Raw genomic sequence first — 18,475 nt, 5'->3', positions numbered from 1 at the left:
TGATGAGTAAAAGCATAACATTTTTAAAATGTGATTCTTACCACTAAAGTGTCTGTTTGAAAACCTGCAGCAATTTAAACTTTAAACAAGTATATAAGTACCACTGTTCTTCATCCTCACAAACTTTGTGGATAGAAAACAGTATTTCTTTTTTTTTTTTTGAGATGGAGTCTCACTCTGTCACCCATGCTGGAATGTAGTGGCATGATCTCGGCTCACTGCAACCTCCACCTCCCTGGTTCAAGCAATTCTCTTGCTTCAGCCTCCTGAGTAGCTGAGATTACAGGTGTGTGCCACCATGCCCAGCTAATTTTTTGTATTTTTAGTAGAGATGGGAGCTCACCACACTGGCGAGGCTGGTCTCAAACTCCTGACTTCATGATCCACCTGCCTCAGCCTCCTAAAGTGCTGGGATAACAGGCTTAAGCCACTGCACCCGGCCTTTCATTCCTCCTCTAACTTAAATAGAAAACAGTATTTCATTCGTCTTCTAACTTAATTCCTTCTTCTACCAGGAACGCTATCTTTTCCTATGCGCATAGGTCACTGGTAGATATGCAAAAAAGTACTTTGCCCAATTTTAAAATGTGCTTATTTTATTATGTCTGCATATATAGGCCAGGCACGGTGGCTCATGCCTGTAACCCCAGCACTTCAGGAGGCCAAGATGGGTGGATCACGAGGACAGGAGTTCAAGACCAGCCTGGCCAAGATGGTGAAACCCCATCTCTACTAAAAATACAAAACAATTAGCCAGGCGTGGTGGAAGGTGCCTGTAATCCCAGCCACTCAGTAGGCTGAAGCAGAGAATTGCTTGAACCTAGGAGGCAGAGGTGGCAGTGAGCCAAGATTGCACCACTGCACTCCAGCCTGGGCAACAGAGAGAGACTCCATCAAAAAAATATATAAATAGGCATTTGTGTTTTCTTCTGGTATGTTTCTCTTTTCAAATATTTAAAATTTTTAATCTATACTCTTATTTTTGTGATATAAACATCTAGATAGTTTTCTCCAAAAATGAATTATGAACAATCCATCTTTTTTAAATAATAAAAAACATCACCATTATCAAGTGCTAAATTCTTACATATATTTGGGTATTTCTAAATTTCCTATTCTGTTTTATTCATTGATGTCTTTTCAGCCGTTAGTAAACAATTTGTGGAAATAAATAACATGCACATTTTGATATCTGGAGAAGCAAGCCTTTTACCATTCTGTCACAAAAAAAAAATTATCACAATAATAAAAGACAGCATGTGGAATTTAAAAACGCTAAAACTGCTATTTTTATTTGGCTTAGGTGAAAGTGATAAATAGAAAAAGCTCACATCTTTTTTTTTTTTTTTGAGACGGAGTCTCGCTCTGTCTCCCAGGCTGGAGTGCAGTGGCGCTATCTTGGCTCACTGCAAGCTCCGCGTCCCAGTTTCACGCCATTCTCCTGCCTCAGCCTCCTGGGTAGCTGGGACTGCAGGCACCTGCCACCGCGCCTAACTAATTTTTTTATATTTTTTAGTAGAGACGGGGTTTCACCATGTTAGCCAGGATGGTCTCGATCTCCTGACCTCGTGATCCACCCACCTAGGCCTCGCAAAGTGCTGGGATTACAGGCATGAGCCACCCCGCCCAGCCAAAAAGCTCACATCTTAAGAAAATTCGATCTTCCTATTCGAGCACAGGAACCATCTTCCCATTTCAGTTTCCTTCTAAGGTTCCTCAGTAAAGAACATATTTACACAGTGTACATTTATAAAAACCCATACTGGATTTTATTTGAAGAATATTTAGCCCTGAAGTTGATGTGTTATGGGGGCTTTTCTTAGTTCTCAATATACACTTTTCTATAACGTATAGAACATTGTTTTAAAATCTGTAGATAAAAATAATCTGCTGCATCAACAATTTTGCGAGTTAAATCACTTTAAAACAGTCTATTAGTGTTCTACGAGGAAAATTATAATTTGATTGGAAATCAGCTAAAGTTTTGTTTTTGCGTTGCAGCTCATAAAGGGGCCTGGGCCCTGACCTCTCTGAGGTTTCCACATCCAGGGTGGTGTGAGGCCTGCGGAGGCGAGAAAGCCAGGTCCCCTTCCTCCCCCGCCAGGAGGGTATGTCCCCATCATCCCCCCACGTCCCACCTCCTCCCAGCCCAGGCCTGGTTACCTCTTTTGCTTGTCCTTCTCGTTCACGTCAGTGTCCCTGAGCATGACGATGAGATCCTTTCTGGGGACTTTACCCCACCAGGCAGCTCTGTGGAGCTTGTCCAGATCTTCTCGATGGACGTGGTACCTGGGCTCCATGAAGGCGCTGTCATCGTAGTCTCCCCAAGCGCCCACGTTGCTTCTGAGTGTCTTCACAGAGGACTCATCGTGGTCTCCAGAAGCGCCCACGTTGCTTCTGAGCGTCTTCACAGCGGAGTCATCGTGGTCTCCAGAAGCGCCCACATTGCTTCTGAGCGTCTTCACAGCGGAGTCATCGTGGTCTCCAGAAGCGCCCATGTTGCTTCTGAGCGTCTTCATAGCGGAGTCATCGTGGTCTCCAGAAGCGCCCACGTTGCTCTTGCCTCTCCCCCTGCAGCAGGGGAAGCAATGGCAGCACCACTTGCCCATCTTGCTTCTGAGCGTCTTCATAGCAGAGTCGTCGTGGTCTCCAGAAGTGCTCACGTTGCTCTTGCCTCTCCCCCTGCAGCAGGGGAAGCAGTGGCAGCACCACTTGCCCATCTTGCTTCTGAGACCAAATGGCTTCTTCACAGAGGAGGCAGCTGGCATTGAACCAACCTCAGCCATCATCTGCTTTTAACAGCCAGGAGAGGCCAGTAGTAGCGAGCAGATCGCGTCTACCAACCAGTTTCACCAACTAGCAGGTAACTCCGGGTTTCCAATCTGTTTGAAAAGTCAATCCCAGCCAAAACCTGCCAACCCCAGCAGGGGAGGCCAGCCCACCCCACTCAGGGAAAACCCACACCCACCCAGGGTAACCCCACGCCCACCCCAGCAAGGGCCACCCCCCCCCAAGAAAACACCCGGCCCACCCAAGGGAATGCCAAACCCAGCAGAGAAAAGATCAAGCCCAGTAAAAGAACGTGAGAGAGGAAACGTCAACCCAAGGAGAAACCGTCAATCCAAGGAGGAAAGGTCAATCCAAGGAGAAACCGTCAATCCAAGGAGGAAAGGTCAATCCAAGCGACCAACGCAAAGCCAAGCCGCTACAGGCCAGCCAAGCCGCTACGCGCGTGCGGCATGCGCGTGCAGTTACACGCCAGCCAAACCGTTATGCACGTGCAGCGTGCGCGTGCAAGCCGTTACAGGCCAGCCAAGCCGTTACACACGTGCGGCACGCGCGTGCAGTTACACGCCAGCCAAACCATTATGCGCGCGCGGCGTGCACGTGCAAGCCATTACAAGCCAGCCAAGCCGCTGCTGCGCTGCGGCGTGCGCGTGCGCGTGCGCGTGCGCGTGCGCGTGCGCGTGCACATCTCAGGTGGCGTCAGTGCACGTGGCACAGACAGTGGCCGATGCGTGCAACCCGCGTAAGTCTTGGCGCCACGAATGTCACTGACAGCTTGGTGTTCCCGGCAAACTTCCTGGGAGTCAGCCGAGCTTTCAAGCCATTGAGAAGCCTGTGGTGAAAAAACCTCTTGAAGCAGGACTGGGGCTAAGCGGCTGGAACTTGAGGATGCTGACAGCCTCCTCTGAAGAAAGCCCCCAGGACACTCCTGGCGGTGCTGTTGTGCATGGCAGCTGCTGCAGCTCGGAGCACGGGCCGGCGGAGCTGGCTACAAATGGTCTCGAAATCACGGAGCATGTTCTCACTCATAGGTGGGAACTGAACAATGAGAACACACGGACACAGGAAGGGGAACATCACACACCGGGGCCTGTTGTGGGGTGGGGGGAGGGATAGCATTCGGAGATATACCTAATGCTAAATGAGTTAATGGGTGCAGCACACCAACATGGCACATGTATACATATGTAACAAACCTGCACGTTGTACACATGTACCCTAAAAATTAAAGTATAATAAAAAAAAAATCATGGAGCACAAGACGCCAGAGCCCAGCGCCTGTCTGAGGTGCCTTCGACACCTGCTCCTCTTTGCTCCGCACCCAGAACACGAGGCCATCAGCGAGGAGGCATTTGGGGCCACAGGATCGCACTCAGCTCCTGTCCCGGTGCCCCCTGCCTGTCCAAGCCAGGGCCAACACCTGGCCTGGGGGGCTCTGCTCCACTGGCATGCAATAGGGTCAAGGTCAGGACGTTGTGTCCAGGCCAGCAAGAGGGGCTTGGAGGAGCACCTACCACTGATGGGGAGATGCAGAAAGGCAACCCCATGTGCAGATCCTGGGAACAGGACACTGAGCCTCCCTGGTGCTGGCCTCTCAGCTGGACCACCTCGACCATCCTACCGGGACCCTTCTGCTGCGAAGCTTTACGCAGCCAGGCTGCTTCACCCAAACCACAGGTGCTTTGGTGTGGGAGGAAAAATGGATTCTGAGCCTGGACACCAACCTGCTCTTACCAAAAGAAGTAGAGGGGAAGCCGATCACAAGTGCAAAAAAAAAAAAAAAAAGTACTATTTTGTAACTGAAGTCTTGCCTGGATATGCAGGGTTAAGCTAAAGCTCCTCTTGCTTGATACTAATTAAATTTTGAATGAAACAAAAAGAAGACATACACACTAAATTTCCTTGTTCCTCTGTGATCCCGAGCCAGGAAGCAAAAGGAAGCCTGGCCTCCTGGACTCTCTCCCCAGCTGGGGGCTGAGGAGTTTCCTCCAGGGTCACAGGGAGCAGCTGGGCTCAGTGGGGCCAGGCTGCCCTTCCTTCCTACATGGGCATCCTCAAACCTTCCATTGCCCCATACAGAGTGCCATGATCCGGGTTCAAATCCCAGCTCCGGCACTCGCCACCTGTGTTACCTGGCAAATGCCTTACCCCCAAGCACTTGCTGTCTGTGTCGTTCCTGACAGGAGGGATGGGAGTGGTGGCCCTGGCATGAAGCACCGTAACAGTCAAACACAAGCAGGAGCACACAGACACCTGGGTGGGGGACTGCCCTTCTGGGGGTGCTCACCAAAGAGCACCTACCCAATTGCCCAACTGGCCTTGCACGTCTCAGCACTTATTAGGCACCTGACTATGGGAAATCCCTGAACAAAGCCCTGACCTGCCCTGGGGAATGTGACCAGGGCGATGCACCAGGAAGGACAGTCTGGGGTGCTTGGCATGAATGAGGATAGGCTGGGGAAATGCCAATTTCTTCCCACCAGCTCTGCATCCCAGGGCACCCTCAGTGGACAGAGAACCCAGAGATGCCACAAGGCTTGAGCTGCATCCTAACCATCCTGAGTTCCAGCCCAGCCATGGCCCAGGCCCGAGGGTACTTTGGGTGCTAAGTTGGGATGACAATGGGCCAGGTGACACTCCTGTGTTCCAGGATCTGGTCAAGAAGGTGGTACCCTGTCACTGCCTGGCTCCATCTGGTCCCAGTGGAACATGAAGGGCAGGAAGCCTCCAGCACCCACCCTCTGGGCCACCAACGCCCAGGTCCACAGTGTGGCCACCTGAGTCAGCACCACCTGCTTTGGGGACCAGAGCATGAAGGCCCAGATACGAGGAGCATAGTGCAGCAGTGGATGCAGGTGGGCAGGATGTGCTGTGCGGATCCAAGGAGCCCCTCTCTGGAGGCTTGGGCATAACCTCTCCATCTTATTGACACAATATTTTACCTCTTTGTAGGATAGATACAAATACTTGTTACATGCATAAAACGTGTAATCTGGTTACTTTGAATATTTACTCATAATAATGTTACTTAGTCACCACAGCCTGCTGTCAGACATTACAGCTTATTTCTTCTAACTGTAGGTTTGTACCCAATAGCCAACCTCTCTTCATTCTCCCTTCCACATACCCAGTCTTCCCGGCCTCTGGTACTGCCATTGTATTCTCTGTGTCCATGGGATCAAGTTTTTTTAGCTCCCACGTGAGTGAGAACCTGCACAACTCCAGAATAGTTATTAAAATCGGGAATTACTGTTATTTTTTGAGATGGGCTGTCACTCAGGCTGGAACGCAGTGGTGCAATCTTGTATAACTGCAGCCTCAACCTCCCAGGCTCAAGCAGTCCTCCCACCTCAGCCTTCTGAGTAGCTGGGACTACAGGGGTGTGCTACCATGACTGGCCAAGTTCTGCATATTCGGTAGAGATGAGGGGTCTCACCATGTTGCCCAGGCTGGTCTCCCACTCCTGGCCTCAAGCTATCCTCCGGCCTCAGGCTCCCAAAGTGCTAGGATTACAAGCCTGAGCCACCATACCTGGCCTGATCCCAGTTTTAGAAAAACTCTGTAGCTAAATTTAGATGAAAAATATATGAGTATGTTCGGTGATTGCTTTCACATTTTCTAAACTGCTTTTTTATATCATTGAGAGTCTTCCATAAATGTACTTTGAAGTATTTTCTTGAAGTCAGACATATTTAGCTGTGACCTGGAAACAGTTCTTCTTACAGCATCCCCTCCCTGCAAACTGCAGATCCTGAGGTCAGTGGCCGTTGACTCTATGTTCTTCCCTGGATCCAGACCCTAACTCAGGGGATGGTGGTACCGCCTCCTGCCCGGCTCTTGGCTGCCTGCACTGCTGGTCATGAGTGAGAGGATGGCCTGCCCCAGATGAGTGTCAAGCGTGTATGTTAGTGTGCTTTTGCTGCATTTCTTGTGTCTTGCTTTTGTCATCTTTCTCCCTTTCCTCCCTGAGGCCTGCACAGGGCAGCTGTGCTACCCACCTCTGAATATGGGGTGAGCTGTGGCCCAGGCCTGGGTACCTGCTGGGACCTCCCAGGAGATGTGTGGGAGCAGACACCAGGTGGGCTCAGACACTCTAATGGGCACTTGTGCCTTGTTCTGTCCCTGTCATTTGAGGCCTTTTTGGCCAATGGGAAAGCAGACCCCTCTGGCAGAAAAAGGTCCACTTTGCCACAGGCTGGGGTGGCAACTCTGCCTGCAGGTTGGACCCGTCGGTCTCATCGTGAACCCCCACGGGCAACTGGCACTGGGAGAAGTAGAGAATGTGTGGGTTCTGCCTGCTGTCTTCGCGTGTGGAGACAGGGTCCTGCCAACCGGTCTCCTGGAGGGGGCGCTGCCTCCTGTGGGTGCCATGTGTGCCAGAATCCAAGCATGGGTGTACACGGGGGCTGAGCCCACTCACACAACCCAGGACAGAGTTGCTTGGCTGTTTTGGGGCTGGGAGATCTCCAAAAGCCTACCAGACCCAGCATCATCAGTGGCTCTACCACTCTCAATGCCTTGGTCTTTCTGCTTTTTGGCACATTTCTTGGTGCCACCAAAACAACTCAAAATAATCTCTTTTCAGTCATGCCTGAATAACATTAACTGGCTTCAGGTTTCCTGAAAACAGAGCAGGTGAAAATCCAGAAAAAAGGCCTACTTGTTTTCTTCCTCTGATGGTCCAGCCTGTCTTCAACCACAGGACTCCACGCTGGCCTGGGGTCTGAGTCTCCTGGATTAGTCACTGTCTAGCTTTGATCAAAACTATGAGCAACTGAAGCAGAATATCAACGTGGAAAATGCTCTGGGTTGTCCCCATGTTGGGAAATTATTGTCCAACAAATGAGTAGCTGTCCAAAGCAGTGCAAGGCAACTAGTGTGCCTTGGAGCTTGTCAGAGGAAGCGTTCAAGAGTGCTTTCTGTCTCATTCAGCAAGTCTCACTTCTTTTTTATGTTCTAAATCAGAACATAGAATCACGGGCCAGGCTTGCAAGAAGCAAACATTAACTTCTATCCACATGTACTTAGCCAGGGCTCATTTGGATGGCCATATGTAGCATCAAAGAGGCTGGAAAAGAGTGTAATGGTGTGATTAGTAGAAAGAGAAGATATGTTTGTTGTTCTTCACCCCATGCATACTAAGGATGTTTTTAGAAAAAAAAAAACAAACTTTTTTTGCTCAAGCACAGTTTATGCAACAAAATGTGATTCAGAATCTAATTTCACAAAATAAATCCAGAGGAGAGACTTGAGGGAAAAGGGTAAAGATGTAACTCAATAAAGTCCATAACATCACAGAATAGGGTGATGGTGATGGTTTCTAACCTTGAGAATGTAAGTGGATTCTTCAGTTTCTAAAATTCATTTATCAGTTCTTGAACCCAAGAAATCAGAATAGATCATAACAGAAAGAAATGACCTAGCTTTCACCTAGACAAGTTAGAAAATGCAGAAGTAGCCTGGCAGAACTACAACCATCTGACCTTTGACAAAACCACAGAAATAATAAATAAAGAAAAGGCTCACTATGCGACGAATGGCACTGGGATACATGACTAGCCATGTGCAGAAGAATTAACACTGCAGCCCTGCTTCTCATCATATGGAAAATTAACTCAAGATCAACCAAAGATTGAAATAGAAGACTTCAAATGTGAAAGTCCTAAGAGACAACCTATCAAACACCTTTCTCAACATAGGCTTTTGCAAACCACTTAGACAATTAGTACCCAAAAGAAATGCAACAAAAAACCAAAAGTACAAGTCTGGCCTAAGAAACTACAGACCTGCTGCACAGCAAAGCGACTGCCAACACAGTAAACACACAGCCTACATGATGGGAGAAAATGTTCCCAAACCAAGCATCTGACCAAGTTCTAACAGCCAGAATCTAGAAGACCTTACCTAAATCAAGAAGCAGAAAAATAACCCAAGTAAAAAATGGGCAAATGACACAAACACACTAGTCAAAACAAGACCTAAAAAAGACCAACAGACACGAGAAAATGCTCAACATCACTAATCATCAGAGATGAGGTACTGGTGCCATCACACACCAGTCAGAATGGCCATTTGTCCAAACACAAAACATATTTGTGTAGCAGTAGATAAAAGCGAACACGGCTACACTCTTGGGGTAATGCGAACTAGGTCTCAAACTGCGGAGAGCAGTTTCAAGATTTCTCAACAACAACAACAAAGAGGGAAAGCAAGCAGAGCTACCCTTCCACCCAGCAATCCAACCCTCTTTGGATTGCTTTGACCCAGCAATCCAATACGATCTTTGGTTGTATCTACCCAAGGGAAAAATACATGTGTCTATCAAAAAGACAGACATCTGCAAGTTCACAGGAGTGCTACTCACAGGAATAAAGACGTGGACCTGACCTAGATGAGATGCCCACCAACAGAAAATCAGATGTGATACCTATGCACCACAGAATACTAAGAAGCCACCAAGGAAAATCAAACACAGAAACAAAATCATGCCCTCAGCAGCAACATAGATGGAACTGCAGGCCACTCTGCTAAGCGAACTCAGGCAAGAACAAAAGACCGAACACCGCAGGTTTTCACTTATAGGCAGAAACTCAACACTGAATACACATGAACATAAAGATGAAATCAACAGATGCTGGGTACTACCAGACAAAAAAAGGAGGGAGACAGGAAGCCTTGGAGGAAGAATGATCCAACAGGTGCTGTGTTCACCACCTGGGTGACGGGTATGTTAGGACCTCAAGCATCAAAAGTCTGCTGTATAGCCATGTAGTGAAATGAACCTGCAGGCGTACACCCCTCGATCACAATAAAAGTAGCTATCACTTTAGAAAACCCAGCTTTGGAAATAGAAATAGAAAAAAAGGAAGAAAATACAAGAAAACACACAAAACAAAAAAAGCCTACAGTGGCCCAATCCATCCATTAGCGGCATGAACACTGAAAGATAACCAAATGGACACAACGAAGGAGCCAAATAATCAACCCACAATTATAAACACTGAACCCATGGGATTCTTGCTTTTCCTAAAAGCACACCAAAGGCACAATGGTTGAAGAAACTGGGGGGTCACGTGCAAAGGACTGAAATAAACCCTTCCCTTACACAAGAGACAAAAAGCGATACAAAATCCACTGAATACCAAAGGGCAATTGTGAAACCAAAACCTCCAAGGAAAACACATAGGGTGTGTGTCTACTGTGGGGAAACTTGAACCTGTGCACCTAAACTACAAACAGAAAACACACAGGACTCAAATACCCATAGACCATACAATGGCTTCACCATCTCGCTTTTCTTCTCAAAGGGACACAGAAATCACCGCTAAGAAAAGTGAATGTGTCCATGTGAGACTAAGGACAACTTCAGAGCTTCACACAGCTTCAACACTGGAGAAAAAACAGTGAACCCTACAGAAGACATCCCACAGACTGAGAGAAAATTATGGAAAACTGTGGATCTAGAAGGGCTTATCTAACATATTCAAGAAACTAATGGTCCTAAGTGGACAAAAACACAAAAACCAATACACACGCTAAAAATGCCCAAAAGACTGGCAGAGGCATTTCTGAAAAAACCTGAAACAGACTCTCAGGTAATAGAAAAGTCTCTCCACATCAGGAGAGTTTCTCCCCAGAGAACGAGTATGACCAGAAAGAGCAATAAAACTTTTTGAAGATAAGGGCAGTGCAGATTTGCAGACAGAGGAACTATTACATACTACTGTTTTGAATGCAAATTCGTATACCCACTGTGAGACAGCTGGAGGTTTCTGAAACAATTAATGACACAACCACCAGTTCCTCTAGCCATCCCAACACTGGGTATACCTGCAAAGCCAAGGAAACCTACCTCAAGGAGGTATCTCCCTTCCCATGTTTCATGAAGTACTCTGGACAATAACCAAGGTGGGGAATCAACCTACTTGTCTTTCTACAGATGAAAAAATGCAGGAATTGAAGGATATATACACAATGGTACACTCTTCAGCCATCAAACTTCCGGACATCAGTTCACTACCAGCAAGATGGAGAAACCTGGAGGACATTAAGTTAAAAAACAAGAGCCAGGCAGAGGAAGACAAACACAAATACTGCCAATCTCATACAGTAGCAATGTCAACAGTGGGTACCAGAGGCTCGGGGGAGGATTGGAAATGGCTACAAAGGGATGCTCAGGTGAGACGTGGGTACTCTGGTGTTCTACAGCACAGCATTGTGACTAGGCTTAACAATATCGTAGCATAATACTCAATATTGCTGGAAAGGATTTGGAATGCTCTCTCCCTCAAGAAATCCTCACTGTAGCATGAAACAGAGATGCTAAGTCCTGCAGTTTCGTTGATTCATGTAAAAAGGTCCGTTGCACCCTTCAAATAAAAACATATACCATGTGCTATTGTTGTTTTCCAAATAGGATCACAACACACTACTAAAAATCCCGTGGGACAATGCAATGCCCCGCATTCCCAAAGCAGTTCCTACACATACAAAGTCGGTGGAGCGCCATCACACTCTTCCACTTTAAACTACTTCCCAAAGCTTTAGTTAGCCAAGCGATTCGTGATAGGCATTAACAGAGAAACACAGGCCAACGAACACAGTGAGGGTGTCCAGCAGCAAACTCAAATGAAGGTCTCAGTTAATTTAGAAAGTTTATTATGCCAAGGTTGAGAACACACTCGTGACACAGCCTCAGGGTCATGACGACACATGACCAAGGTGGTCAGGGCACAGCTTGGTTTTATACATTTTAGGGAGACATGAGACATCAATCATATGTAAAAAGTACATTGCTTTGGTCTAGAAAGGTGTGACAACTTGAAGCAAACTCAGGAAGACTGGAAGCAGGGAGGGAGCTTCCAGGTCACAGATCACTGATACACAAATGGTTACATTCTTCTGAGTTTCTGATTCATCTCCAATCAGATAGGCATCTATCTCAGGGAGCAGAAGGGTGACTTTGAATAGAATGGGAGGCAGGTTGGCCCTAAGCAGTTTCCAGCCTGAGTTTTCCTTAGTGATTTCAGGGATCCAAGATATTTTCCTTTCACATTTCCCCCCTTTTCTTTTTAAAAAATCGTTTGGAAAAAGCATTTTACAAGCAAATGAGTCTCTGGTCTTGGGTTTCATCTGATCTCTCATGGCTAGGAGGATTTATTCCTAGATAGGTAGGTCCCAAAACCTCATTTTTTAGCAAGTTGTGAAGTCTCACATCCTGTGAAGTTAAAATAGGGGGGAGGAAGGGAGAAAACAACAACAACAACAAAAGAACAATCCTGGAAAAATCAATGTAAGCCACATTACTCTGCAGTCCATACCTCAGTAGGCAGGTATGAAAGTGGCTTATGTATGTAAATAGGTTGTTGTTATTTTCTTCTGAAGTTTAAGTTGTCTGGCTTCAGTTCGCAGGGTTTTAAGAAAGCACAGCTTAGTTTTCAGTGACTCCACGTTAGGAATAATTGAAAAAAAAATTGAAAACATTAAAGACTTGTGGCCAAGAAAAATTAGAATTCGGTCCCAAATGTAGAAAATAATAAAAATTGAAAAAACATTAGGCAAGACTAGAATTTAAAAACAGGTCTACTGTAGTTTTGAAACAATTTTTTCTCTCTGCAGTTTTTCCATTTTTACTAAAGATAAATCATGTTAGAACTGATTTGCTTTATTATTCTTGGCCTAATTATTTGCATACAGTGCAACAATAATATTTTTTACACAGGCTTTTAAATTGGCTTTGATGGAACTTTGTTCCATGGGAGGAATCTTAGACAAGACTTTTTTTTTTTTTTTTTTTTATACTTTAGGGTTTTAGGGTACATGTGCACAATGTGCAGGTTTGTTACATATGTATCTATGTGCCATGTTGATTTCCTGCACCCATTAACTCGTCATTTAGCATTAGGTGTATCTCCTAATGCTGTCCCTCCCCCCTCCCCCCACCCCACAACAGTCCCCGGAGTGTGATGTTCCCCTTCCTGTGTCCATGAGTTCTCATTGTTCAATTCCCACCTATGAGTGAGAACATGCGGTGTTTGGTTTTTTGTCCTTGCGATAGTTTACTGAAAATGATGTTTTCCAGTTTCATCCATGTCCCTACAAAGGACACGAACTCATCATTTTTTATGGCTGCATAGTATTCCATGGTGTATATGTGCCACATTTTCTTAATCCAGTCTATCGTTGTTGGACATTTGGGTTGGTTCCAACTCTTTGCTACTGTGAATAGTGCCGCAATAAACATACGTGTGGCATGTCTTTATAGCAGCATGATTTATAGTCCTTTGGGTATATACCCAGTAATGGGATGGCTGGGTCAAATGGTATTTCTAGTTCGAGATCCCTGAGGAATCGCCACACTGACTTCCACAATGGTTGAACTAGTTTACAGTCCCACCAACAGTGTAAAAGTGTTCCTATTTCTCCACATCCTCTCCAGCACCTGTTGTTTCCTGATTTTTTAATGATGGCCATTCTAACTGGTGTGAGATGGTATCTCACTGCGGTTTTGATTTGCATTTCTCTGATGGCCAGTGATGATGAGCATTTCTTCATGTGTTTTCTGGCTGCATAAATGTCTTCTTTTGAGAAGTGTCTGTTCATGTCCTCTGCCCACTTTTTGATGGGGTTGTTTGTTTTTTTCTTGTAAATTTGTTTGAGTTCATTATAGATTCTGGATATTAGCCCTTTAGACAAGACTTTTTTAAAGCCAAGCCCAGCCATGGATTTCTGCCATCAAATACCTATGATTTCAGTGAATTTCCTCTCCTCTTGAGGTTCCAAAATAAACCTGGGGCTTCTGCACCTGTCAGAAAGTGACATTCTTTATTTACCACAGGTCAGAAACCCTGTACAGGGACTGTGTACACAAAATATGAGGCCAGTTTTTCCAATGGCTTTATTGGCTTCTGTAAGTCAGGTTTGATTCCTTGAAGGAAAGCACACCATTTCAGTCAAACCCTTGATAAAATAACCAAATTCTCCAACTGTGTCCTATTGCAAAATAAAACAAATTTTTATTGCACTTACGCAAATAACTATATTGCCATAAATTAAGAATACCCCCCATTTCCAAATTCTGGAGAAATTAGGTAGAGAAAAACAAATATGCTCCAAATTTTGTTCACAGGAATATACTTTATTGTTAAAAGCTGCAACTAACTTAAAGTTTTCTTAACTCTGAAAAACAAAGTATCAGCAATGTTTTAAGCAAAAAGGCAAAGATTACTTCAGTTTTCTATTGGTTCAGTTATTTCAGTTAGCTCCTGTTCTGTTTGATAGTCATAAACATTTCAGCTCTCCATAAGAGTTCCAAAATTTTTTGCTTTATTCCAATGTAACAATTTCCAAAATTATCAGAAAACCTGAATTTAAGTGCACCTGTTAGAGTCCTACAGCTGATTATAAACCCACCTTATAAAGAGGGTTTGAAACAAGACAAGACAACTGTCTGTGGATGAAAAAAAAGTAAAGGCAGCCGTAGTTAAAAGATACAATGGACAAGTGAATTTGTTACCTCCGTGGCACACGATAATTTTAACATAACAATTATGATTATTATGAATAATGTACACTAAGTTATATCAGAATTACAGGAGTTTCCCATCATTTTGGAACACACACCAATAACATATTTATACAAATGGATATGAAAGAAAGCCAAACACCATTTCTTATTTGACAATACTTCCAGTATAAATTTTATACCAGATAAGCCAAATTATGTCATTTTTAGACTTTAGAGAAACTAATGTTCTATTTAGGATAGAAAAAGACACAATATATAAATTTGATTTTGGAAACTGTCAAATATAAAATGTTTAAAACACTTGATATTAAAGAATAGGACTACAGGTCATTGTAAAGTCATTTATTTAACCAAAGTGATAATTCAAGGATTTTTTTTAAAGTGAAAACCTTCATCCTTTGAGACAGGAGACTTAATTTTCTAAACAAGAAGCCCTAATAAAAACAGCATGAAGCCAATTACATTTGTTTTTAAAAATTTTCTAAACAATCTATAAAATGTAATCTTGATTATAAAATATAACTTCCATAAGCCTTTTATAACCTGTACTAAGGAGTTGGTAAATGCTTCAAGAAAACCTTGTTAATCTGACACAGGCGTCCATTTACTGGTTTTGCATCAGTGTGCCTTTGACATTAATAATTAATGTATAGAGAAACTGAACTAACTTTATCTTTCAAAATCGGCCCTTACATTCTTATGCTCCCACCTCTTTTACAAATAGTCCCTGGGTCTTTGAGGCGGGAATAGCTTTCATTTCTTGCCCTGTGTCTCAGGAATGCAGCATTTATTTAAATTGGCGTTCTTCTATCAGGCCTGAAGATGAGGCTTTAATTGCAGTGGATGTTAGCAGGACTTGGTTTTCATTTTTTTAGACATAGCGATTAAAAAGCCCCTGTAACTCCAGTGTTGCAAGGATTTTGAAAGCATGGTACAGGAAGATGCATGGATGTAATAACCTCAATTTTTAAAAAATCTCAGTTTTTTCCTAAGTAAACCAAATTCAATATGACAACCTTATTATATAAAGTTTTGGATTTTTTAAATATGTAAATCCTTATTGTGACTTACACTGTTCATGACATGGTCAGACTTTCTGATTTGTCTGAACATCCCTTCTTTTTAAACAACCCAGTTATTTTTTAGGACTAAACTTACTATACAGGATTTTTCTTATTCATAGTATTTCTCTTTAAGCTCTTTTTACCTAAAAAACTACCTCTTTATAATTTCTTTACTTTTTTTTATTTCCTGGTTCCTTTACCTTTATTACATTAACTTAAATAAGCTTTGAATTAGACAAAACTTGTTCATCTTTTTTTTTTTTTTTTAGAAAAAAAAGACTTTTTTAGCAAGAATGTTTTCCTACAATATATGTTTATTGAAAATACCCAAAATAATGAAATATCTTTATTTAACTTAACTTTATATTCTAAAATTATGACCAGTTTTGCTACAAGTATTTATCCCATTACATTTACCTATTTAATTGTTACCTAGATTATTTATGAAATCTGTGATAGTTCATGATTTTAAAGTTATGAAACCGCCATTGCAAAATTATAACTGGGACAGTGGAAAAAAGATTTGGCCTAACTGGCCCGTCTTGCTCATAACTCCAAACCGTCCTTGTTCATTCCTCCACATAGGCCGAACTGAACTGGGAGGAAACTGGTTTATAGTTTAGCTTTGAAACAAAGGCAGTCACATCCGTTCCTTATTGTCTGGGACTAGACTGCCAAACGCCACAGGAATTAGAAGTGCTGAGTAATCTTACTAAATTCAACATGCAGCGTTTTTATTAACTCCTATCAATGGTCTTACTTATTAAAAAATTACACAAGTAAAGATCATTCTGTTTGGGCTGGTTTATACTTTTTGAAACCCCAATGCCAAATTTTTGACCACCTTATAGTATTTGGCAGAATATGTATGAAATTTGTTGATAACTAAAGGAAACAAAAAATGTATGCTGCAAATTTTTAAGATATTCTAAATTATTTTACCAATAATTTTTAAAAGCTAGCTTATTAAAGATTTTGCTTAAGTTACATAAAGTTGAAAAAGCCATTTTGACAAGTCTTTCTTAGTATCTAACTTAAGTGCTTTTATTTTTCTTTAAAGCCAATAATAGAGCTTTTATATTTTTATAGTTTAACATTCTGCCACACAATACATAATACATCTAAAAATCTATCAGGCATATCTATGGAAGTACTGAAACCACCTTTGCAAAACTGTAACTAGGAAATTATGACACTGAAAGAAATCAGACTTAACCGACTATTTGCTTGCTTCAACCCTTAAGCTGTCCTTGCCTCTTTCCTTGGTGTAAGCTCAACTAACTTTTGAAGAAGGAATTTTAGTTCATGGTTTGACTCTGAAAGCAGATTGATAACAACCGTTTTCTGAAAAGAACCCTTCTTGCCGGGGAGCAGTCTGCCTTTGCAGACTAACATATTAGCTACAAGATTAGAACGTTACAGTTTAGAGATCAGCAGTCTCCGGCTCCAAAATCTGAACCTCCCCAACACTGCTCCTGCAGGTAACATCACATCACTCCTGTAAAACCTAAGATCAGGGCTTGACATGTGACATTCACACACTCCTGGAAAACCTAAGATCAGGCGGCTTGACATTGTTGCAGACCCTGCCCAGGCCGGTAATCTGGCCCAACCATTGTGCCGTCATACCCACGAATAGAAGACAGCAAGAAACCTCATTTCGACCCCCTATGATTCCATCTCCAGCCTGACTTACTAATCAGCACTCCCCACTTCCCAAGCCCCTACCCACCAAAGATCTTTAAAAACTCTGATATCCCCGAATGCTTGGGGAGACCGATTTGGTAATAAACTTTGGTCTGTCACACAGCCAGCTCTGCGTGAGTTACTCCTTCTCCACTGCAATTTCCTCTATCTTTGATAAATCGTTCTCTCTAGGCAGAGGGCAGGTGAACGCATTGGGCTGTCACAGTACATTCTATAGATTTTAAAGACCTCCCCCTTTTTTCTGTCTTAGACTTTCAGATTCTTGAATAACTTGGTTCACAACCCTAGGCAGCTGTCAACTAAAACAGCCTTAAATCTGAACGCTAAGGGAAACAACTCAGGTTGAAAATCAATAGCCAAAATTTACTTCATAAAGCACAGCAAGAGTCTGTGCTGCTAGAGGGAGACACTAATATTTTTCTTGAGCCAATTAAACATAAAAATTAAACTACACTCTTCCTAAAAACCCAAGAGAGCCTCTGTTGCAATAACTACTTTAGTCAAGAAAAATCAGGGGTGAAAACCAGAATAGTATTTTCTCAACTGAGAAAAAAAAGAAAAAAAAAAAACACATTTTGCTCAACAACAACAAAAAGACAAGGTCTAGGAGAGTCAAAAAAACAAAAAAACCAAAACCATGAAGGTTCTTCCAAATACAAACACACACACATGCACAACACATCTGGATGTTTACCCTTTTAATTAAGCTGACTTTTACACAATTGTGCTCCTTTAAACAAAAACTCTTAATCTTATACCAGTATTTCAGCGAGGACCAAAATGCTGCCTAAAAACTAACAATGGTCACACAAATCATATGATTTCTGAGCACTCTAACACCGGCTGGTTGTTAAATGTTAACTTTATTCTTGAAAAGGAATTTTGCAAGACAGAATCCAAAACTGGTTTCTTACCTAGTGATGGGTCTCAGGCTGTAAAACTGCTCTCTACTATCCTAGAAGCAGAAAACAAACAAACAAAACCAAATTTGCCCTATTAGAAAAAGTGGCTCAAAAACTCCATAAAGTACCGCCTGCCAACATCATTAGAGGTATGAAAACTTGTCTTGTTGGACGCAAGTTAAAACTCTAGATCTTGACCAAAAGTTTTGGAGATGAGGGATTCTCTGGAGGGGGGTGCTCTCAGAACCTCAGCAAATTGTCCTATTGGTTTGGTCAATAAAGTGGGCTCACACTGGTCCAAGCACTGACAGGAGATTTGCCAAAGGTCAGGGGCATCTCCACTCAGAATCCCCCTGTGTTACCAAAAGGTGAACCCAGAAAATCTGAAACAGTCTCAGTTAATTTTAGAAAGTTATTTTGCCAAGGTTGAGGACACACTTCATGACAAAGCCTCAGAAAGTCATGAAAACATGTGCCCAAGGTGGTCA

At 43.3% G+C, this 18,475-nt stretch overlaps 2 pseudogenes; one reads left to right on the top strand and one right to left on the bottom strand.

Moving 5' to 3' along the window:
- The window catches only part of LOC100593431, a 141,093-nt pseudogene that overhangs the window by 106,223 nt on the left and 16,395 nt on the right, over window positions 1–18,475 (top strand).
- On the bottom strand, window positions 2,025–2,789 carry LOC115831740 (annotated as a pseudogene).

Source organism: Nomascus leucogenys, chromosome 20 (assembly GCF_006542625.1).
Source record: "Nomascus leucogenys isolate Asia chromosome 20, Asia_NLE_v1, whole genome shotgun sequence".
Classification (NCBI taxonomy): Eukaryota; Metazoa; Chordata; class Mammalia; order Primates; family Hylobatidae; genus Nomascus; species Nomascus leucogenys.
Note: the sequence above shows the minus strand (reverse complement) of the source record. Positions and strands in the feature narration are given on the sequence as shown.